Source organism: Porites lutea, chromosome 1, assembly GCF_958299795.1.
Source record: "Porites lutea chromosome 1, jaPorLute2.1, whole genome shotgun sequence".
Classification (NCBI taxonomy): domain Eukaryota; kingdom Metazoa; phylum Cnidaria; class Anthozoa; order Scleractinia; family Poritidae; genus Porites; species Porites lutea.
Genome location: NC_133201.1, coordinates 51,834,994 through 51,859,130, shown reverse-complemented (window position 1 = coordinate 51,859,130; position 24,137 = coordinate 51,834,994).

The following is a 24,137-nucleotide window of genomic DNA, read 5'->3' as shown; positions in this document are numbered from 1 at the left end:
GGCCGGTGTCCTCGTCCTCACAATGTTGTTTATCGCACTGTTAACTGACCAAATCTTGAACGCCAACATTGGGAGGGAAAGAAGACCGTATAATGAAGTGTCCCAAAAATTTAGACTGAGACTGAAACTATAGTTCTACATGCATCTTCATCACCTTAGGAGGCTCTGGATGGAAGGGGAGGGCTAAAAAATTAATGTCAGTTGTCAGTTGAGTATCTAAATTAACTAAGAGCCTTAAATGCCGGTTTTAAGTTATCTTTAAGTTATCGAATGAATGCAAAATGGATATTAAAAAACTTGTTCTCACTAAGCAGTTAAGCTAAGAGATAAACATGCTTAATAACATAGTAATAATATTTGCCCTGCGATCTTCCCTCAAAACAAACCTTGTAGAGTTGAACTAGTTACAAGCCCAAATCGTGATTACATCAGAGCACACATTTTTTTATAAACCATTGAGAATTCACCGATGGATTTGTCCAGGAAAAGCCAAACATCGACGAATACTTCTGAATTCGATCATCAGTGGAGGTGAGAAATGACACGGAATCGGCATGAACCATTGCCGGAGGTTCAAGGTCGAGAAAGCTTGATTTTCCAAACAAATGTAACCTTTTCTATCCATTTTTCAAATGCATATAATGATTATTTGCTCGCCAATGTTATTGATTCATTTCTTTTATTATTTTGGTAAACGAAGGCGATTTCTCCCGCTCGGGGCCTACGCGTTTCTCACCTCTTCTGTTCATGTTCCTTTGGATTCTGTTTTTAACCAAATATGATAAAATAATGTCATAGGATGAATTAAAGTTTGCTGTAAAAGACTGAGGATCGAATGAAACACTAGACAAGATTGAAGCGGATTTCTAGATGTAGCCGACACGTTCATTTGATTTCGGGTTGACGTAAACTCTTTTCAAACGGACAAAAGTAGTGTCCAGGTCGGGGCGTTCCCGTAGCTGACTGTGTCCCTTTAAGTTATCGAATGAATGCAAAATGGTATTAAAAAACTTGTTCTCACTAAGCAGTTAAGCTAAGAGATAAACATGCTTAATAACAAAGTAATAATATTTGCCCTGCGATCTTCCCATTAGAAGGATCAAGAAAATAAGAACACAACGTTCCGAGTGCGTATTGCTAGTATTACTTGTAATAAGGTCCACTGGATACACACGTAACCTTATAAAGCATAGCACAATGCCTTACTATGATTCTTTGGTTTGAATTTCCTTAACCGTGAAAAGCGCAATTCGATCCCCTCTGTGTTGGTGAGTTATTTCCTCGGTGGTCCTTTTTCGTACGGCTATCTGATGTTGCGGTTTTTCCTTTTATCGTGGGCATCCGTGTCTCTGGATTTTTTAAACCTCTTGTATTTATAAAGTTGCGAGGGTGTCGTCATGTGACTCTCCTCTTCGATCCTACAAATATGAAAATCATGATCACGAATAATAAGAAGTCTACGTATCTCCTAAGTTATGAATAGACTCCATTATTACATAAATCCATGAAAATACATGCAAGTATCTAGTGTCTATTACCCTGGGTGCCAGAGGTGTCATCATCAATTTTTGTCGTCGACTGAATTGCGGCTGTTCAGAGCGAGTGATTCCACACTGCCGTGGTTTACGTCTTAAAGGCATTACAGAGAGAAAATAGTTTGTGACTATCTAAACGATCACAATTCAGACCCTCTAACAGTAGAACAAGGCTAATGTCACAGGTTGCTGTGTTAGGACCTCTTTTTCTCTTGCTATTAGCAAAAAATATTCCACTACGGCTATCGAGATCTGACATTTAAAATATACATAGGTTGTATTTTGCTGAGTCTTCGTTGTATTCATGGAACTTGCCCTTCTGTGAAAACTTTAGAATGCCAATATGCCCTGGGTATGGAAAGCGGCAACATTTCTGATGGACAGATAAGTGCCTCTTCTGAGTGGAATACCACTCACCATGCGGACCAGTGCCGGGTTGCTACTACCTATTACGCGAATCAGTGGGATGCCACCCACTATGCCCACCAGGGCAGACTGCAGTTCAAAGCAGACGGAGTCAGAGGGGGCGCTTGGTCAGCAGCTCAAAATGACGTTAATCCATGGCTCCAGGTTGACCTGGTCAGTAATTTTACCAGAGTAACCGGTTTAGCTACCCAAGGACGAGATGACTATGACTGGTGGGTCATAGAATACAAGTTACTGTACAGCAACTACCAAAATTCAAACTTCCAAAACTACAAAGAAATGGGACACACGGTGGCGAAGGTAAATACTCCTTTATTATTTTTTCTTAGTACTAGGGTCATGGATTAACTCTGTCAAAATCCAGATATACGAAGATGCATTTAAATGTACCCTTGTATTTTTTTTAACATTTCTCTTTAAAATTGAACAAGCTGAACGTCTAGTCTGGTTGGTGTCAAGTGCGGGACGAGGGTGGGACTGGGTAGGGCTTCTTCTCGTATTTCAAGCAACTTTTTTTTCCCTTTAGAGCAACTGTTTGCATTCCGAGCAATTTCTCTAGTTATCTTCTAATTCTAAGATATAGGAGCAGCCTTTAGTGCTTAAATTGGCCTTTCTTCCTTATTTCGCAATGTTTTAGTAGACAATTTATGAATTTCCTTTATAAAAAGGAGCCAGGTCCTCCCCCCCCCCCCCTGGAGCAGATAAAATGAGATAAATATATATAAGATAAAACCAGCCGGGTTGCAAGGTCAGCGGTAGTAGTGGACGAAGATTCACATTCGACTGACTTGAGTGTCTTGGGTGAAGAAGGTTATTCAACAATTTTATTGGCTCATTACATTTTTTGGTTTTATTGAGGATAAAGTTATTTAGCAACGCTGGTTACGCCGCAGAATTGCATAGAAATGCTTAGAAATCTTACATTTGTTGTTCAATTTGCATATTTTAGAAAAGGTTTTGTTTTTTCGAGCAACTTTTGAGCAACTTTTGATACAAGAAGCAACTTTGATCGTTTTTGAGCAACTTTTGAGCAGCTTTTTGAGAAATTACGAGCAGCTTTTGGGAAAATCTCGAGCATATTTGTGGAAAGCCCTTAGAGTGGGTACTTGTCAACAAATTGCGAAATGAACTAAAACTTTAGAAAGAGATCGTGTTGCCCACCAAAATGGTTTAAGGCTATTTATCAACGTTAACTTAATGTTCCTATTTCTTGTATTGAGCTGGTAGCCCAACCCTTAACCACTTGGATTGTATCAGAAGCGTAAAAACACTGCTGGTGTTGGACTGCGTGTGTGGTCGACTGTGCTTTCGCGGTATAACGTTCGGCACACAGTAAGCTTTCTAAGAAGCTCCCACATCTCTTTTAAGCATTATCTCTAATATAATTATCTTAGTTAAGTAAGCTTCCCTCTCACTTGCGTACGGTACGAAGACAGCAAGGACTAATGTTACTGTCGTTAATACTCCGATGAAATGAATTAAATTTATCATGGTTGCCACTCCTGACCAGTTTTTGGTCTGTTTGCTACGCTGGTTGAAAATACAAAGAATACTTCCAAAATAGAAAAATCACCACCAACGTTTTCCAAAACCAGTTACCATAATGCACGCAGAAACTATGACGACATTAATTAAGACTTTATTCAGAGACTTAAAGGAAGGCAGCCATTAAACACTTCAAGGTAATCCAGGGCAGTCTTGGCTTCTGTTTTTCAAGCTGTGGATTCCGGAATCCAAGTAATCAATTGCGGATTCCTTGTCGGTGGAACTTGGATTCCCATTCCAATCGTTAGCGGATTGTTTTAGCTGAATTCCCACAAATATAGGAAATACCAATGGAATAATGAACCTCTCTCTAATATCGTGGATCTCATTTATTTGCAGGTATTTGCTGGAAACAATGACCGTAACACTGCTATTCGTCATAACCTGACCAAGCTTATTACGAGTCGTTACATTCGTTTCAAGCCGACAAAATGGCACAACCACATATCAGTGAGACTAGAGCTGTATGGATGTTATGGTAAGAATGCCTCTTGTCATTGCTAATATTTAAGGTGGTATATTCCCCAGGCCCGTGTGCTAGAGAGGGGAGGATTGGTTGGATTTGATGAACACCCCTCTCTCAATGTCTGGAAAAGTCCAGTCCGAAAGAATTCAGAGAAAAACTATTTCTGGGACGATATGGAGGGAAGCCATGCGCGAGCGGCACGCCAAAAGCAGACGCAGAAATGCTTAGGGCTCATAAACGAAGAGCCCAGAGAACGTTGCTAGGTGACTTAGGGAGAGCCCATTTTTCCTGCACTCTTGCTCGCGCGTTCTCTTGCGGCTCGCTTCTTTCGCCAATTGAAAGGGTGAGCTTGCGAGCTCCATGTTCGATATAAATAAATATGAAAAAGCTTCCGTTTCTTAAAATGTTCTAAGCTTAACCTCCTCTTTCTTCTGTGGTCCCCGGACGAATTTATGCTGCCATTTAATGGGTTTTATTAGAACCGTTGTTTTGTCTGTATATCCTTTATAGAGAGCAAACCGGTCTCAATAAAATCCTTAAATTGGGCACAAAAAAAGCCGTTCTCTTTTAAAAGGTCAACATGCTTATGTTACAGAAACAATCGTATTGTATTTCGAAGGTTAAGCGACAATATTTTAAAATGCGAGGCACATTTTTTCGAGCTTGGCCATGCCGTGACTTTTGAATCAATTCAAATATCTTAAGTTCTCTTAAGGCAAGGCGAAAAGGATCTTTATCGATGAGGATAGACACATTTTTGCGCTCAAGTATATGCTCCCACAGCATTTTGTCCATTGTTGAAATTGCCGACACAACAAAATAAAAGAGTGCTCGATGTAAGGCTAGGGAGTCACCTTAAAAAATTAACGATTGTTATCAAGCAAACAGACAACAGCTATTATGAAAATTCTAACAACTGGAAACTGATAAGGACAATTTTGCCCGGCGGTAATAATGCATTGCCTTTAACCGGAGGCAGGAAATAATAACGAAAGGCACATTGCAAAAATTCCGTGCGGCTTTCTTTGGTCTCTTCGTGAAATTGAAATTGGGCTCTTAGATGAAAGCCTTCCCCTTTTTCTTTCAGATGTTGATGAGTGCCAAGATGGTAGCCATGACTGTCACTCGAATGCCACCTGTAAAAACACCGTTGGCTACTTTACATGCAATTGTACAGACGGATACAGCGGAGATGGACGCAACTGTGAAGGTAGCGATCAGTAAAAGCTCGAATGCAGCTGTCAAACTCCTAAAGGAGTTATTATTCTCTCTGACACACTGTTAACAAAACTTTGATTTTTTTGGTTTACTGGGGTGTTACATAATCAATCTTGCGCATGCACAGTGCATACACTTAAGCACATGTTTCTCTGCGACCGAGCTGGTGGTCATAGAGAGTCGGAGGATTATTAAAAACAAGTGTTTTGATCTAATGCGTATATTTTCATGGTGACAGAAGGGGGATTAGAAAAAGCTAAGTAGAAATTAAAATGAAAACTTTCGTTTATATGGACGACAATCTAACTGGAGACTGCTGCAAGTCTGCCAACTTCAGTGAACGAACGAGCGAGTGACACAACAAACAAAATAGCGAGCCCTTTATTCATTGTCAAGGGGCCGTCAGTACGCTGGACTTATCGACTAATTTACCAGGCCGATAGCGAAAGTTGAAGACGAAATCAAAATATTTAATGCAAGCATCTATCATGCTGGTCGGGAGAACACGGAATAGAACTGTTCAACAGCTGGAACATGTCCGCGGAAGAGCAAAAAAAGCTGGCCAATTACTGGATGAAATTTTGTCAAGCCACACTCCAATAAGTTTATAGCAGTGTGGGAGCTTCACAACCTTCGACAAGGTACCTTCTCTCTGGAAGAATTTATTGCGACACTGAGAATCCTTGAGAAGGAAGCCAACTATCCGGTCGAGCACAATGATCGATTCATGAGGAATTTACTTGTGCTAGGAATGAAGTCTGACCGTGTGCGAAAGGACTGCTTCAAAGTAGGAAATGGACTCACCTTCAAGGAAGTTCGTGATATGGCAAGACACAAGAGTCGGCAGACAAACAGCTTCAGCTAATGAATACCGAAGTGCAGTCCATCAGTTTTCCTAAAGCATATCAACGCCAAGGAAACCGGCAACCAACCTCTAATACTAGCTCAAGTTGACAGCAAGCCTGCAGGAATGTGGCTGGGGTCCCCAGTTGAAAGCAGTGCCGAGCGAAGGATGTCACTACTGCCAGAAAGTAGGACACTTAAGGTATGTCTGTCAAAGTTAAAGAAAAAATGTGCATGAAATTGAAGCGACTAGTCCTGGCGCAAGTGCATCAGCACCTGACCATAGCCAGTCATCCGGTGATCACGTTTTTCGGAGGGCCCAATTAGTGCAACACCCATGACTAGCTTGTTGTCTCCTGTGAAGAGAAAGGCCATTTTAGAGGTTTGCCTGGCACTGAGTCCGAAGGAAAACAAACACGTGCCTTGTGCAAGATAGACTCGGGTGCAGAAACCAACGTCATACCCAAGTCCGTGTATAAACCAGCTTAGCCCTAGAGTTTTACAGTCTACGCCCACTAGGAAGCTAACAGCATATGGTGGGACTGAAATCCAAAACTTGGGATCATGCCAGGTGTACGTCAAGGGTCCCAACACCCATATTCCAAGTCAGTACAGGCATAAAGCCACCGGTTGTGAGAAGCAGAAGCCTAGGGCCAAGATCACTACGTAGCACTGCTGACATACTGTCTCCTACCTGAAAACAACAACCTACCATCGCCTGCCCAGTTGCTGAACGACAGAGATTACCGCACACAGTTTCCAAGTAGTCGACGGCTTCAACGATCTCAAGCCCTTGATAGCCACAGAGAACAACTGCAGAACCGACAGAACATCCAGGGAAAACAGTGTGATAGTAGATCGGCACGCGAACTTTGAAACCTAAATCAAGACGAGCAGATAGTCGTGTTCCAGCGAAGAACCAAGATATGGAGTCCACCACAGGTGCAGGAAGAGGCGAGTGAGCCACGGTCCTACAATGTTCAGACAGCTGATAGGTCTGAGCTAAGGCGCAATAGAGTACAGCTGAAGCCCTTAGAGAAAACCGCAAGCCAGGCTAATAGCAACAAAGAGAGTCCTTGGACACACGGGCACCTATCTAAGTCTGCAGCCTATCCTCAGTTGTCATCACCAGAACTACGCCGAGCAGCCGGCCAGTCGATCATCAGTGCCTTCTGACCAAAGCAATGCTAACTTCCCCCCTGAGACCCAAGATGGGTCGTGTTGTGAAGAAGCCATCTAGACTAGACGTATTAACCGTACAGAGACACTTATGACCAGTATTGTTTACCACTTTATTTATTAGTTGTTTTGTTGTTTTTCATTTGTTTTTTTAACCCTCGGAAGCACACACATAATCAACCAAATTAATCAAATTAATCAAATTAACCCTCGGAAGCACACACATTATCATTCCCCCACCGTGGTACAAGGGGCGGGGCGAGGGGGAGGGGTCGATGGAACCCCTTCCCGGAGTTTTTGATATGTTGCAGTATTTTAAAACGATTTTACCTTTAGTGGAAAGCCTTTCATCTTCTTAAGAAGATGAGGTATATTTTGTGGGTGGTGGCGCTGGTGGAGGCCTGTGACGTCACCAACAATGGTCGCCATCTTGCCCACCATCTTGGAATTTACCAAGAATTAGAAATCAGGTTAAAACCGCGTGAAATGGTAAATTTTTGTTCTTTACATGAAAAGTAACACATAAACACATAAAGCACTACGCGTGATTTTAGCTACAAGATTTACTTTTATTGTTGAAAGAAGTTGAAAAACATGTATTTTCACCCAAAATTGGATTGGCTTATGCTACTTATGACGTCATATCTCGTAACCATAGCAACTGACCAACAACAAACCTGTCCCAAAATCTGCGCGAAGGATGAACGAACAGCTATTGAAAACGTCAGGTGTTGATTTTTTATCCTCCGACTAGCAAAAAACTTAGAAAAACCTTATGGGTGGATAGCATCCACCCCCGCCCCCCTTTGTACGTCCGGGAGTTAATCTATTTTTGCTGTTTGTTCATGTTGGACAGTTTTGCTTTCCGGCTAGCTTATATTACAGTGGATATGTTTTAACGACTGGGCAAAATCTCGTAACAAGAGAACTCCTACGAACATAACTCTCTCAGAATTCTCCAAAGCATTTGACAGTCTTCCTCAGAGACCTCTGCTTCATAAATCAGAAAGATGCGGTATTGACGGCCCTCTTTTCAATTGGTTTCAAACCTTTTTAATTGCTCGGTCGCAACGTGTTGTTTTGAGCGGCAGTCATTCGTCATGGACTTTGGTAAAATCAAGCGTACCTCAAAGAACAATTTTAGGGCCCATCTTGTTTATAATGTACGTCGACGATATATCCACTGGAGTTTCTTTCACTGTGAAATTGCACGCAGACGACACTAAACTCTATAGAGATATAGGGAGCATTCTTGATGATCATGATACACGTGTGCTACAATCTGACTTGTTTCGACTCACAGACTGGTGCAAAACCTGGCAGTTGAAGTGCAACCCCGATAAATGTGAAATCATGAGAATAACACGCAAATAAGATAAGTCGAAAGAGAGCTATACACTTGATCCAGTGGTGAAATTCTTTACAGTGTGAGAAATATCAAAGATCTCGGTATTACAATATCGTACGATCTCTCATGGAGCGATCATATTCACCAAGTCGTCAATAAAGCTAACAAAGTCCTTGCGGTCATTAAGCGCGTGCTTGGGTCTAATATAGTGTAAATGAATTCTCGTTGCTATACAAATCTCTGGTAAGGCGATACTGGATAACGCGGCTCCAGTGTGGTGCCCCTTCTTAGTAAAGGACATTGTTTCACTAGGAAAAGTCCAAAGGAGAGCGTCGAGATTGACCCTCAGCCAAAAGAGGGGCGTAATGGACTACGAGGAACGTTGTGCCATTTTAAAGTGGTCACCGACTAAAGAATCGAAGTTTATTTTTCTCTAATCGAGTGCTATAAATCTATATATGTTTTTAAGTAATCTCGAATTTCAAGACTTTCCCCAGTTAGTGTCAAAACGAACAAGGAGTAATCGTAATTTCAAGTTGAAGTTTCAAGCATCTAGTTGTAACTGTTACAAATATTCATTTTTTGTGAAAATTGTAAAAGAATGGAACGGTTACCGCAGTGGGTTGTCGGGGTAGTAAATCTTGCATGTTTTAAGCGTTCTTTAGGATCATTTTTTAAATATATCGTGGTATTTTTATTCCTTATTGGTTTTATTTTTAACTACCTTTTTGGATGTACATTTTTAAGGTTACATTTTTAACATTACATTTTTAACAGTTATACAATATTTTTACGATTTTTCTTTAGATAATTTTTTACATAGGGCCAATCTCTTAAACTCGCTTTTCGAGGCATTTTTTGTATCTAGGTATGTATATATGTATAATCAACCTTGCCCATGCGCAGTGCATGCATTTATTAAGCACATGTTTCTCTGCGACCGAGCTTGTATTCATAGAGAGTCGGAGGATTATTAAAAACGAGTGTTTTGACCTAACGCGTATATTTTCAAGGGGGAGAAAGAATTAAGTTAATTCACTGTAAAAAATAGTTTTTTCGTTTACAGGGAGGAGAGAAAAGAAGATTGTTTTATTATAATTTTTCTCTGCAGATGATGACCGTGATGAAACGATTTAGCGGCTAAATAATTTAGAGCCGCCACCACACGAATGGCCTTACTGCAAATCATTGGCATATTAGATTTAATTTGCCGTTAATGTCACTGGGAATTTTTTATATTAATTCGTCTTTGCACGGTGTCTAAAAATTTCACGCGAATTTTCAGTTGTTAGGCTTTTTTTTACTGTAAGCCCTTGTTGAGGGTGATATTGAAGGGATGTACGACATGGGCGCCTTAGCGCCTGTTTGAACACAGAAGGTGTTACACGCTTTTTGGGGGTCCGAAAAATTTTGAAAAATGTAAGTTCTCTGAGATTTATTCTGGTGCCACTTGGGCTCTAAAATTTCTCAAGTGCTAAGACTGATTCCATAAATTAAAAAAAAAACCTTCTAAGATTTCCCAAGAAGATTAGAGGCTAGATGTCTTTTAATGACTGTTATCGAGCAAACAAACAACAAATATTGAGAAAACTCTAACGACTGGACACTGATAAAGGCAATTTTGCCCGTAAAAATGCATTGTCCTTAACCGGTAACAGGAAATAATAACGAAAAGCAAATTGCCAACATTCTTTGCGGCTTTCTTTGGTCTCTTCGTGGAATTGAAATTGGGCTCTTAGATGAAAGCTTTTACCTTTTTCTTTCAGATGTTGATGAGTGCAATGATGGTAGCCATGACTGTCACTCGGATGCCAACTGTAAAAACAACGCAGGCTACTTTACATGCCAGTGCAAACACGGATACAGCGGAGATGGACGCAACTGTAAAGGTAGAGATAATTTAGAGCTCGAATGCAGCTGAATTACTAAGGGAGCTCTTATTCTCTCTGACACACTGCTAACACAACTTTGAGTTATTCGTTTACAGGGGGAGAGAAAATTTCGTTAATTCACTGTAAGAAAATAGTTTTTTCGTTTACAGGGTAGAGAGGAAATTATTTTTAGTCGATGTAGAAAATGGCCTCATATTTTGCTCCGAAGATGATGGCCGTGATGAAATGATTTAGTGGCTAAATAATTTCGAGCCGCCACCACACGAATGCCCTTACTGCAAATTACTGGCATATCAGATTTGATTTGTCGCTGTTAACACTGGGGAAATTTTTTTTTTATCTTAATTCGTCTTTTTTGCATGGTGTCTAAAAATTTCGCACGAATTTTTAGATTTTAGGCTTTTTCTAACTGTAAGCCCTTGCAGAGGGTGATATTGAATGGAGGTACGTCCTGTTAGGGAAAGGAGAACAGAAGGTGTGACATACTTTTTAGGGCAGGGGTCCGGAAAAGTTTGAAAGTTTAAGTTCTCTGTGCTTACTTCTGATGCCATCTGGACGCTGAAATTTCGCAAAAGCTTGGAATGATTCCATATTGAAGAAGAATGAATTTTTTAAAAAAGGAAGCAAGCTGTTGTTGTGGTTGCCACCCACTCGTTGGAAATATACCTAAAAACTTGGTGGAGCTTAAAGAAATTCGGATGAGCTAGTCCTCTGTCGTTTTCAGCGCAAAATTCTCAAGTTACAACTTCTGCAGCAATGTCTCTTCTTACATGAATAATAGTAAAGCTTTTGGATAAAACGATGCAAAGTAATTATTCATGTTTTAGTTTGCATGTTAAGCGCAAAAAAATATTAACTCTCACTGTCTTTACCTGGTTGAAAAAACCAATATGGCGACCATGTTTGGTGACGTCACAGACCACCAGCAGCGCCACCAACCATAAAATATACCTCATCTTGGAGAGAAGATCAAAGGCTATCCACTCAAGGCAAAATCGTTTCGAAATACTGCAACATATCAAAAACTCAAGGGAGGGGTTCTATCAAACCCCCTCTGCTCTAACACCACGGTGGGGGTATGACGTTGAGTGTACGTCTGAGGGTTAATACAACTTTTCAAAAAAATAGTTATTATACAGTCCGAACGACTTGCAAGCCTGTGCTTATTTACTTAAAGGCAGGCACGAGCCTCGTTTTACACCGCTAACCGTTGCCCTCATAGGTTTTTGCTCTTTTTCTTTAACCTTTTCTCTTGTTCGCACCGACATTATGAAGAAGAAGGGACTGGCAAAGGGAGTAACACAGTTGACCTTATGGAAATAGAAAGGATACTAAGATTGTTTGAACCAAATGAATGTACCAGGTGGATGGCAAGAGTACCAACTGTGTTAGGAATCAAAGACCTACAGAATCGAGCAGAGGATAGAAACTACCGTCCGTTAGGGTGCCTACCTATGATGTGAAAGCTACTGCCTGGAATAATAACACAGAAAATTTATGCGTGTTTGGATCAGAATGATCTTGTTGACGATGAGTTAAACAGAAACGATGCAAAAGTCATCCTGGGGTACTAAAATCAGTTGCTGATCTGAAAAATTGTTTAAACGACTCACTAACCTGAGGAGGCCGCCCGGATACTTTATCGAATTTCGCATATATCGGGCCATATTCGTGGATTTAAAAGTATACCTGGAAGTATACCTGGAAGTGTACCTGAAAGTGTATGGAGATGGAAGGTGTTGCTGTGGTGGAATTTGCTAAGAGTTATCAGAAATTTATGCGAAACTGGCAAAGGCCCAGGCATTTTGTGGGAATAATGCAGGAAAAGTCAATATGAAAGAGTGGGATATTTTAAGGTGACGCTTTGGCGAAACACAATAAAGAAAAAAAATGTGACGATGAAAGAAAAGGGAAACAGGGGAAAAAAAACGAGAAGAGCAGTCTTCACCGAAGTATAATCGCAGCTGTCTACCCATCTGATTCCTAACCCCGCCCGTCAGAGCTTAACTTGACAATAGTCATTCACATCGAGTTTTGCGAGCATTAAGTTTGCTAGACACGTATTTCTAACATAAGATCATACAATTATAACAGAATGAGCGATGCCCTTGAGGGTACATGTAATTGTTTGATCCATCGCCTCCGGTTGTTGAATTAGACTTCATGCCGTGAAGATCAGGTTTCGCACCCTCTCGCCGGCACTCGCTTTAACAGAATATTCATAGTGTAAAAAAATGAACACAACCAGGACTCCTGACGCAACAGAATTCCTACAGTCTAACAAAATTAACAGACTGTAGATATTTACCGATTGATACATACCCTATCAGATTACTGGTTTTTTGTGCAATACTGATTTTCAAAATAGCTCAAAAGATTGTTTCTCTATTTTCTAACAGATATCAATGAATGTGTACCCTCCAACTTACACAAGTGTCCGCCACATTCAAACTGTGTGAATGAGCCGGGTTCATTCCGTTGTGACTGCATTCCTGGGTTTACTCCACATATTTTACATGGCTGCCAAGGTTAGTAAATGGCCAAATGAATATTTTATTTCATTTCAATAAACTGCGCATATATCTTATGCTTTTAGTTACAGAAATGGTCAAATAGGAAACAAGCTAGCCCAAAAAATCAGAAAATCTAGAATAGAGGACCTTCTAGACAAGGTCATACATTCCACCTTCCTTTCTTGCCTAACACATCCATGTTTACATCCCAACCTCGTTCCCAGGGTCCTCTCCTACCCGTCTCTTGCTTCCCGTGACCGGGTGTGGGGCCACGGAACCCGCACCCCTCCCTCTGTGTAACTACAAAACCGTGCATAAACAAGGCGACCAAAATTACACAGAATGATTTACTCATCATTTACAACATTTTGGCACAGCTTCCTTGCTATAATGACGTAATCTGCCGTCATCGTGACGTCATTTTGTTGAATTTATTGGCAGAATCTAAATTCCTCTTAAAGTAGCTACAAAGCGAAAAATACTCCAATAGTAAGGTGTTTACTAAAATTTTAAAAGAAGTTGGACAACAAACTAAGAATCTTGAACAATATCAGTGTTGTCGTGATGACGTTATTTATCATTAAAAAAATTATACGGAACCCGTAGCGGTTTTGTATCCTTCATTTTTAGTTTAATTAGATGCTTCTCATTCCACCTAAAACCCAGTATAAATCGAGGAAGTCGTGAAAGAAAATTTGATCTGCGAATAAATTTAGGAACCCGAAAGGAAACTGCAACTAAAATTCTTAGGGGAGTCAACACTGCAGAAAATTGAACCCAGCAGTTTGAGCATTTGCCATTCGGGTGTGTGGTCATTTTACGCAGACGAGTTGTAACGGCTTTTTTCTTAAAAAAAATGCTTAAATGCGTTTAAGGTGGCTCCCTAGAGTAAATTGGCCGTGCGCAGCCTGGGCACTAGTATGGCGCGAGCTTTAAAATTCGCGCGACGTCCGCGCAAAAATTAGACAAACATGGCCCGTCAGTTTCGAAATATTCCCCCAAAAAACTTTATTAACTTTCTATTGAAGCTCATTCTTCAAAAAGTTTGGTTAGTTTAGGTCAAACATTTAAGAGAGGAGACAATGTTACACCGGTTACAAGTCACTATCGATCTCCATAAGAGTAAATTGTATGTATCATGATGTATAAACGAAGCAGAAATTTTCCAAAGACATCAATTCTTTCGCTTCAAAAGTAGACAAACGTAACATACTCGAAGTAAATGGTCAATGGAAACTTTACAAAGAAAGCACACTAATCCTGAAGGAAACAATGCTGCTGTTTCTAGCCTTTGGTTTATGGTCAGTGGAAAGATCTGAAAGATGAGCCACGTCCCGAACAAACACTGAAGAATGTTTTCAACGGCGGAGCTGAACTCCTAAGTCACTTTATTTCTCTCACATTTGAAATGGCCTTAAGGCAAGATTACAGACAGTGTAAATTTGTTTGGTTTTGCCAACTCTATCACATTGTTTAAAAAACTTACCGGTATCACAAAAAGGGTTTCCTACTTAACCTGCATCCTGATCGAAGGAACCTTTCCATCAACGAACCAACATCCTCGTGCATTTTCTTGTTTTAAAAGTCCTTCAACGCACAAAATGAACTAGAAAATGTTTTTGCACAACGAAAAATAGTTTTTGAGTCACAGATGGACCCTTGACGAAGGTAATAGAGGATGTTAGCATCAACAACGAGTACGAGTAAGAGAACGACTTCAAGCCGTACTCGTACTCGAAGTCGTTTTCTCAGCTTTCTATGTTAGCGATGACACCGAGTTCGAGTTTATAGAAAATAAAATTATGGGATTCCGCATGACTGGGCGCCAAATTTGAGTCGAGGTAGCGCTTCCACAACAATTTCGAAAACAAAAAATGACTCTTAAAAATTTAACCTAGGTTAAAAGCGATTTTTCGAGGTAACTCGAAGGATGGTTAGTCGCGGTCTTAAAACACGTTAAAACCCATCAAATTCAACACAACAACCACACTGGATAAAGAAGTAAGTGTTCTTTATTGATATCTTCGACTGTTGGGATATTTTCGACCAAATAATGGCAATTTTAGGAGTTATTTCGTGAGCCTGTGAGGCCTGTGGAGAGACATGAAACTTTCCCGGGTAAATGCAAATTTACTCTGTGTAGGAAATATCGCGTTCGGTTGCTTTTTCTCGACTTCAAAAGCAGTATTTTACATAAAACATGGTATAAGGAAGGTTCAAGATGATAAAGAGAGGCAAGAAACGAAAAGAAACTGCATTAAACGATCGGAATTTACCTTTGAAAACCAGCTCTTCCAAGTCGTTCTACCCACTTCGAGTTTTTGGTCAGAACTCGTCGCAGTGCAACTTGACAGGACGACTTGAAAACGTGGAGATGCGCAGAACGGATGCGCAGTGAGCAAAATCGCTGATGTCGTTCTAGAACTCGTACTCGTTGTCGATGCTAACATCCTCTAATAGTTGTCCGTAGAGAACTACAGTCTTGTACGTGCAGCTGACGACGTGATGTACGTTTTCAGATCGGCGTCATCTTTTACAGCAGACTTTTAAAGAACTTCGCCGTCAAAATTATCCCTAAAGTAGAACAAGGTTGAAAGAGAATCCGGAAGTGGGCTGACATTTGAAGATCTGCAAACAGTCGGTACAGCAGATTAGGAAATGAAGGGCTTATTGTGATCCTTGCACAACCACCGTTTTCATCTCCGATGATCGCCATCTGCACAAGTGACTGCCACGGCTTGAATTTTGGCTACAATGGTCAAGTACTTCGAAGAAAACATCCAGTCTTAGGTTTAATATTGAACCCGCTATCTCTCCTTTTTCAACTGGCGAGATATCACCGTAATAATACTAATAAACAGCTTTAAGAATGGCTTTCGTACTTTTCTAAGAAACCAGTAGCTATGTGCGTTACGTGCATGCGGGCGTGATGGCTCGCGCGCGTATTTTGCTCATACGACCCAGAACCACGCGTGTTTTAAAAATCGCCTCATTTCTTAACAGTTGCAGTACCTTTATATCGTCTTTTTCTTGTTAAAATCTGTAAGAGCTAAATTCTGCTATTAAGAAAAATTGCAAATTTCAAAATATTAGCATACCGTCTTAACGACCCCATGTTTTTTCCACTTTAAAATGTTAAGGAATATCGTTAATGTAGAGTGGCAAAGTTTAAAGACATTTCACCGAGGGAAATAAGAAATATTAAGAAAAAATGACAAATTTACTGCCTGTCGAAGGATGCGATGTTGCCATGGCAACGGCTTAAAACCAGAAAATGAAACTTGATAGAGGAGCCTTCTTACATGGGTAACCTTAGTGGTGAATCTCGTGAACAAAATCGCAAAGATAAAGTATCTACATTTCCTTCTGTAACGTATGCTAGATAGCTAGAGTCGTTAGTAAATACTCTAGGGAGCCACCTTGATAATTAAGTTCGGTTTTCTACCGACGGCTGGATCAGCTTTAAACGGGGTTTCCATGAGAAACGGGCACCTAGCTAATGATTGCTCCTGAATACTTGAAAACACTTTCCAGGCCATCCAGAGTATACTTTTAAATCTCTAGAAATGTAATGTAGCGTCGCTCTAAAATTTGTACCTGTTCGGTCATCCTGAGGGTTCCTGAGTCTTTTCGAAACCTATTTTCCCAAAAATTTTATATGCAATTAAACGTATTACGAAAGTGGAATTAAAGTTTTTCCGATGTCGATTCCTCTCTCCATCACATTTTTGAATGCGAATTTAGGCTTCCCTTCTCGTACGAAAAATAACGTCACTTGGGTAGTGAAATGTGAAAATATAATTGCAGAAAAATTACGTAGGGAATTTATTAGATAAGCTTCGAAAATTGTACATGAATGTAACGGTCATCTCGAAATTCTTAGCCGTCCTCGAGTACTTTAAAATTCTACGCTATATTTGCTTCTCTGAACAGATATTTTACAAATTCGTTTGGTGCTCCTTTAAACGAATTATTTTCAGTCACAACTATATTTGTAACCTCGCGTAGTTTAGTTTAGTGGCAAAGGTTATTCTCACCCAACAGAATGTGCTGGGATAGATTCTCCGGAAAGCTCTATCCTATTTTTGTTTTTTGACTTGTTTCTTTTCTTGTTTCAGTTTGTTTGTATGTTTATTTGTTTGTTTGTTTTTTCATATATATATTTCTAGCCATTTAAAGCCTCTGCTTTTCGAACTGCTCTGCGATTCACGTATTTCTAGTTGAGTTATTATATTTCAGGCTTAAGTCACTTTCTTTCTTCCATTTTTGGTTTTATTTTGAAGCTAATATAATGGTCCAAATAACGTTATAAAAGTAGGGAAAAGTTCCATACGTAATCAACCCATGTCACAGATTCTCGTCGTCCTCCTTCCCTATATCTTTCCCTTTCGTCACTTCTTCAGTCCCCTACACTGCACCAACGTATTTTTACCAAGAGCAGAATAAAACGTAATAGATTTAACTTATTGAATTCAAATTACGTCGAAATTGATTTCAGAGAACTGGAAGAAGATAAATATTGAGCCAGTCTGCTTTGGAGCAAAGGATGACTCATACGGGACATTTAACATCACAGAGAGTGGGGTCATCTATACGTTTAAATTGGTTCATCTGAGCGGCTCAGTTAGCTGCACCCCCAAACACTCATTTTCCTACTGGGGATGTGACCATCCGGCTTTTAAGGAAGAGAAATTACTTACTGTCATAACGTTTCAGAACAAGTCTGCTCTTTTGCTCGCAAATTACAAAAAAACCCAGGGCGATGGCTGTAGATATTATTCTTACAAGATAGAAGGTATAGGTGTTAACGAGACCGAACTTCGGTTTAACATCCTTCCCTCTCCAATATCCGTGTCCGTTGGTCAAGAGTTTCAACTTTGGTATGGGGAAGACTTAAAGGACTGTTACGAATCCAATAACAGCGGTCAGACATGTGCTGATGTTTATGCGTTCTACGCGTGAATGAAAACAGTACCTGGCGCAAAACAAACCGCATGCAAATACTATTGACTTAGATAGATAGATAGATAGATAGATAGATAGATAGATAGATAGATAGATAGATAGATAGATAGATAGATAGATAGATAGATAGATAGCCTTTATTTTAAAACGATGAGTATTAAAGCTACATGAGCTTGTGGGGTCGTTTGCAATTAACTAATTACAAGTAAACTAAAAAAACTAAAAACTAGGGGTATATACAGACAAAACGTTTGAACTAAATTAGCGTTTACAAATATGAAATTGTGAACATAAATTTAAGTAGATACAAAGTCATCTTTTCTAAAATTACAAGTGGATGCAGACGTTATCTTGAAGCTGAATTCATTAAAATTAGCTTGAGATTTAAGCTTTAGCCTGAGATCACGATAAGGAATGTTTTTTGTCAGGGCACTATAGCTGTTGGTCACTGCATTCCACAGGACTGAGCCTCTAAACGCGACAGAGTCTTTCATGTAACGCGTGTTGAAGCGTGGAACAATTAAAGAAGCGCAAGTCCGGGTTGAATAGTTTGTGACCCGTTTCTTAGAAATCAGGTCGATTAATGTGACAGGTAACCTATCGTGGAAAGCTTTATGAAGACAGATAAAAATGGCTAATTTATAATAAATAGACAGAGTCGGCCATTGGGCCCGTTGTAGGACATCAGCAGATGCCATGTCTTTCGGCAAATGAAAGATAAGTCTCGCAGCCATGCAGTGAAGTCTTTCCAGGGACTGAAGTAAGTCGGAATTGCAGCAAGATCCCCATAGTCTAAGACCATAGGTCACTGAAGGCAAGATGACCTTAAAATGGAGATCCTGACGAACGTTTCTAGGGAGAAATCTCGACTTCTTAAGTAATCCTAGTTTTTTAGCAAATGATTTTTTGAGTTCCAGCATATGCTGATTCCAGGTCAGTTACTCATCGACGGTCATTTCCAGTAATCGTGATTTCGATACCCATTCAATCGTAGAGTTTCCAATAAAGATCGGGGGAATGTTAACCGGGGGATTTCTTCTAGAGATTAGCATGGCCTCACTTTTACTTGGGTGGGGTGTTAATCTGTTAATGAGGCACCACTCGTTTAATTCACGAAGTGCAGAATTTAACTTGGCAATACTTTTTTCTGCCGTGTCACTTATGCAGTAAACCGTTGTGTCGTCGGCAAACATATGGACGGATCCGGAAGATACTGAGGACGGAAGATCGTTCGTGAAAAGAGTGAAAAGTGTCGGCCTCAAGACAGACCCTTGAGGAATTCCAAAAGAGACCGGTATCATCTCTGAAGTTGATCCATTAACAGCTGTGTATTGCTGTCTTTCCTTTAAGTAACTTTTAAGCCACAATTCAAATATTTCATGATTTTAGAGACTTTTATGCCTTTCAACGCAAAGGCTTTGTTTTGTTCTTTTGTGGTTTTTTTTAGTTGTTTGTCTTTTTTTCTTTTTGAGCGAACGTTGAACTCAGCATGATGCAAAGAATTAGGGGGGATAATAAATGTGCTGATATTTATGCGTGGTATGAGTGAATCAAAACATACTTGAAAACGACGCCGCGAAGCAACATGCATCTAGTGTTAAATTTGTTACAAATATTTCATGGTTTTAGTGACTAGGATGCCTTTCAACACAAAGGTTATGTTTTGTTTAAATTGCTGAATAGCACTTTTTCGAAAGTCTTTGCCACAACGCAACACAAAGGTTTTGTTTTCTTATAGTTTGTTTGTTTGTTCGGTTATTTTTTTTCTTTTCGCGCAAAGATTGACCTCTGCATGAGTCAGTGAAGAAGGGGTTTCTAACTATACCTTGTTTTATACGTTATTAGAATTAGACAATTAGATTCGTTTTCTGATACATTAACACCGACTTGTTAAATCTACCTTTCCGCGTATAAGATACCATAAACACTATTGTATGGGCAGGCACCGTCACTAAAATTATCCTGTGCTCTGCAGACCAGGTTTCATTACACCTGTGAAATGTACGTGGGAACTGGTCTTTTGAGCCGACTATTTTCTAAATTAAAAATCTCTAAGTGAGGGGAGATTTTTAACTACCGTTATAGAAAGAGTAGAAAATTTGGGAAACATATTTAGAAGGTAAGCTCGATTTCCAGCCTTTTAAGGTAGTCCAGTATTCACGCTGGTGTTCGTTTCTCGAAAGATCCCGTAAATTTTCCGGACTGAACTGAGCATTTTCTAGACCCTTTTCGGCGGACTTTTCGAGTCCAAAGAGTTTTCGGAACTTTCAATTGCCGGAAACGCACCCCTGGGCTCACAAATCGGTTGATAATTTGGCGTTAAAAATAACATAAGAACGGGACTTTCTGAGAACCCCTATTGTGGACCAAATTTCTCTTTTTGTGGCCCGAGTTGTTCAAAAGGTGGGGAACGCTATCCACCAGGATAAATCCTGGTCAAAACGTTTGGGACACTTTGTGTTTCAGGCGAGGAAAATGTAATTCAAGTTGAACCCCCACTTTTACATATCTTGTACACTTTAAGCTACTTTAAGAATCTCAACTTTGTTTAGGGGGCGGGGGGGGGGGGGGGGATCTTGCTAAGGCCGTTAGCTGTAAATTCCATCCAAAAACACTTGAAAAAGGGGAGGTGTCCCAAAACCTTTTGGCCAGGATTGCAGTAGATAACGCTATTGGTTAGTCCTAATTCTAATCCACTGAACAGTGGCGCTATCCAACGTTTGAACAACGGGGACCTGAGATATAAAATTAACAGTTTTATTAGTTAGGTTTCACGGTGCATATACATGTACTTTTAAATGGGATGGGCATATTTAACTTAGCTTAGTCTTACAAAATGTCACATACCTATTACCTATATTTTGCACTACTGTAGTTAAATCACTGCTTGCTAGGGATTCCACATGATTGTGGCTCCAGAGATGGGGACAATTTAACTACATTCCATCCTGTTTTTGAAAGGGACGTCTTAGCATACAACTGAAAAGTTATTTGGTTTTCACATGACGTCACTAAAATTCTAACTAAAAAGCTACAGATCCTGCTGAGATTTTACTTTTGTCACGTATTAGAGCAGCCGAAAAATAATTTTCATACAAATTTTCGCTTCGGAAGGGTTCTTGGTTTTGTGATAGAGTACGCTTGAATTTCTAAGCTTTTACGTGACGCAGCATTTACATGACAGCCGAGAGAGCTGTCCTGTAGGTAAGAAAGTGACTTATTTCAAGGAATTTTCCTATCTAAACAGTTCAAGTATTAGAAGAAGTATTACTTTAATGTTCATGAGTTCCTCGACGAATAAATTCGCGCTTTGTAGCAAAACTCGGTAACAGATGTTTGTTTCCGTCCGCCATTTTGGTGCCCATCCGGATGGGCACTAGCATGGCATCTCCATACAAATCTTTATAAATTTGGGCAAAAAAATTTCCTCGGACATCTCGAATACGAAATATTCCTCAGATCTGAATCTTGGCGAGAGTATTTGTATATTAACCTCCTTTCATTTTCCAGATACTGGACTTTATCTATTGGACGGTTTTGATTTTTATTTTGATCTATTTTTAATGGCGTGACACTGAAAACCGGCAATTTAGCGAAAAAGAAAGATTACAGGAAATAAATTAAATGCACTGATTCAGAAGATCAACAACAACAATCTCTCCAGAACGATACTTTGTCTTAATATCTTAATAGGGGAGCAGAGATGGCGTAGTGGTGAGAGCACTCACCTTCCACCAATGTGGCCCGGGTTCGATTCCCGGACTCGACGTCATATGTGGGTTGAGTTTGTTGTTGGTTCTCTTCTCTGCTCCGAGAGGTTTTTCTCCGGGTACTCCGGTTTTCCCCTCTCCGCAAAAACCAACATTTCTAAATTCCAATTCGATCCGGAATGCTCGAGCGTTTAATGCATGATCCCCGGGCTCGGGAGATTGGGCAACCACTCCTCACGCTATCGAGCTGAAATAAAATTAATTTAATTTTAATTTTAATTTAATTTAATATCGAGATACTGCATAGAATACTTAAAGTGCACCTAACCCTTTAATTTGTTTCCTTTTGGTAGATTTCCGCATCTTTCAAGAACTCATTTTCGAAAAAATATTTCAGAAATATTGAATCCTTTTTTTTACGAGCGCTAAAAGTTACTGAAATTTTTAAATTTTTCCGCGCTATAAGCCCTGCTGGACAAATTCTTGTCTCGTGGGCTCATTTGGGACAAGCCAATGAGGAGCGTCCAATATTTGACACTTTTTGTAGCTGTGACGTAAGAAAAGGACACCATTCCAAAGCACGAAGCATTGAAAGTATAATGCGATCGAAGATTATTTGTTAAGCTTACAATTGGTATGAAAATATGTCCTTTTCCTCCAAAAACCACATATTTTTCAACCATTTTCTCTGTTTAACAATAAAGCATTACCGCGAATCTTCGCATATGTTTGTTTTTCTTGCGTCACGCTCCATATTTGGACACATTTGGCCGAGTGGGGGCTTAATGCGAACGAAAGGTGAAAATATCGACAAGACTGCGTTCACTTTTAGCGCTCGTAAAAAAGAAGGATTCAATATTTCTGGAATTTTTTTTCGCAAATGAATTCTTGAAAGATATGGAAATCTACCAAAAGAAAACAAATTGAAGGGTTAGGGGCACTTTAATAGTAATTTTTTTTATAAAATATTATTTATGAATCTATAAGTTGCAATGTGTGACACATTTGCATGTACCGATCAACACAAACTCAAGCCCTTAGTACTTGTAAAAAGGAAATCGGTTTTAGAGCGGAACGCTGGTTTGGTAGCCAAAAACAATAAGGTACGGATCTGTAAATTTTTGCTGTAAGCTAAGCGTAATTAATACAAATAGAGTATAGAGTTGCTTTCTTTACAAGTTCCTTTCTTTCTCTTTACTCTGTTAGTCAGGACAATGGATGGACTTGAGCTTACTGACCGTTACACTCCTGGCCAAAGCAGAAAATTCACATGAATTGTAAGAAGTGAATAGTGCTTTTTCAAAAGTCCTGACAAAAGATGTTATTTGAATGGCAGCACAATGCACAGGATTTCATCCAAAGATTTCTAAAAAGTTAAATCGACAAATTATCACGTCCTAGTTAGCTGGTCTTAGAGTGAAAGGGTTGATTTAGCTCCAATTTCTGCATTTATTAAAAGTCAGATATTACTACACTCGAAATCATGACCTAAACATAATTAGCAATTACCGAGAACTTTACAATTTAATGTACGCGTCATCAAGCTGTGTATTTTTAAATGTTTAAAAAGGTTTAAAGGCTTGTTCATAGTGGAAAGTGCACTAATCCAGCTATTGTAGTTTACAGGCACTACACTCAGATACTTAGAAACAAATAATTTAAGCATAACATAACAGGATTAAAGACCCCAACTGGCAGGAGGCAACCAGTTGGCTATTTGCAAGCGTGACCGGGGATATGAACTCGGGACGACCAGGAACAAATCTAGCAAGTGGCCAGAGCGGGACTCGAACCCGGGACCACCGGAGGCGAGTCCAACGAGCTGACCACTCGGTCACACTGCCTCCTTATTTCTTTAGTTTAAATAATGCGAAATTACTTGTATTTGCCCAGAATATTAAAAAAAAAAAAAACATTTTTTTTAGGTATTTTATTTATTTAGGTGCTTAAAAGTTTGGCTACTATACTGTACTGTTTTTTGTTTTGGTACATGTTTTTGTGTTTTTGCGGGTTCGATTGTTCTTCATAAGCTATAAAGTTAATAACAGGTTAACTTGCAGACTGCCGGCCGCGGCCCACCTCTTCAACATAACTGAAATGTAACCACCTATTTATTGACCTTGTATTCTGATAGCATCATGGAGCGTGTGATGTTACTAAGCATCATAGGGGACTAATATCTTTCTGTTATGGTCATAGTTATTAAAGTGGAATGGTTCGGAACCCGTTAGTCTCTTTTGTTATATGTCTTTGTCAGCTTGTTTGGTCCTGACCGTGCACAACGTTCAATAGTATTCCTATCATTTTGAACTTGCTGACCAATAGAAACATTGCATTAAATTATTCAGTCAGAATTTGTGAACAACAACAACAAAAAAAAGGATTGTCCACGGTCAGAGAGCTCAGTTTAAACATAAACTGCAGCATCTTTGTTTTCAACTTCGATGGTTGCCGCATTTCCTAACCACTTTCCTCTACTAACTATGGTTAGGTACTA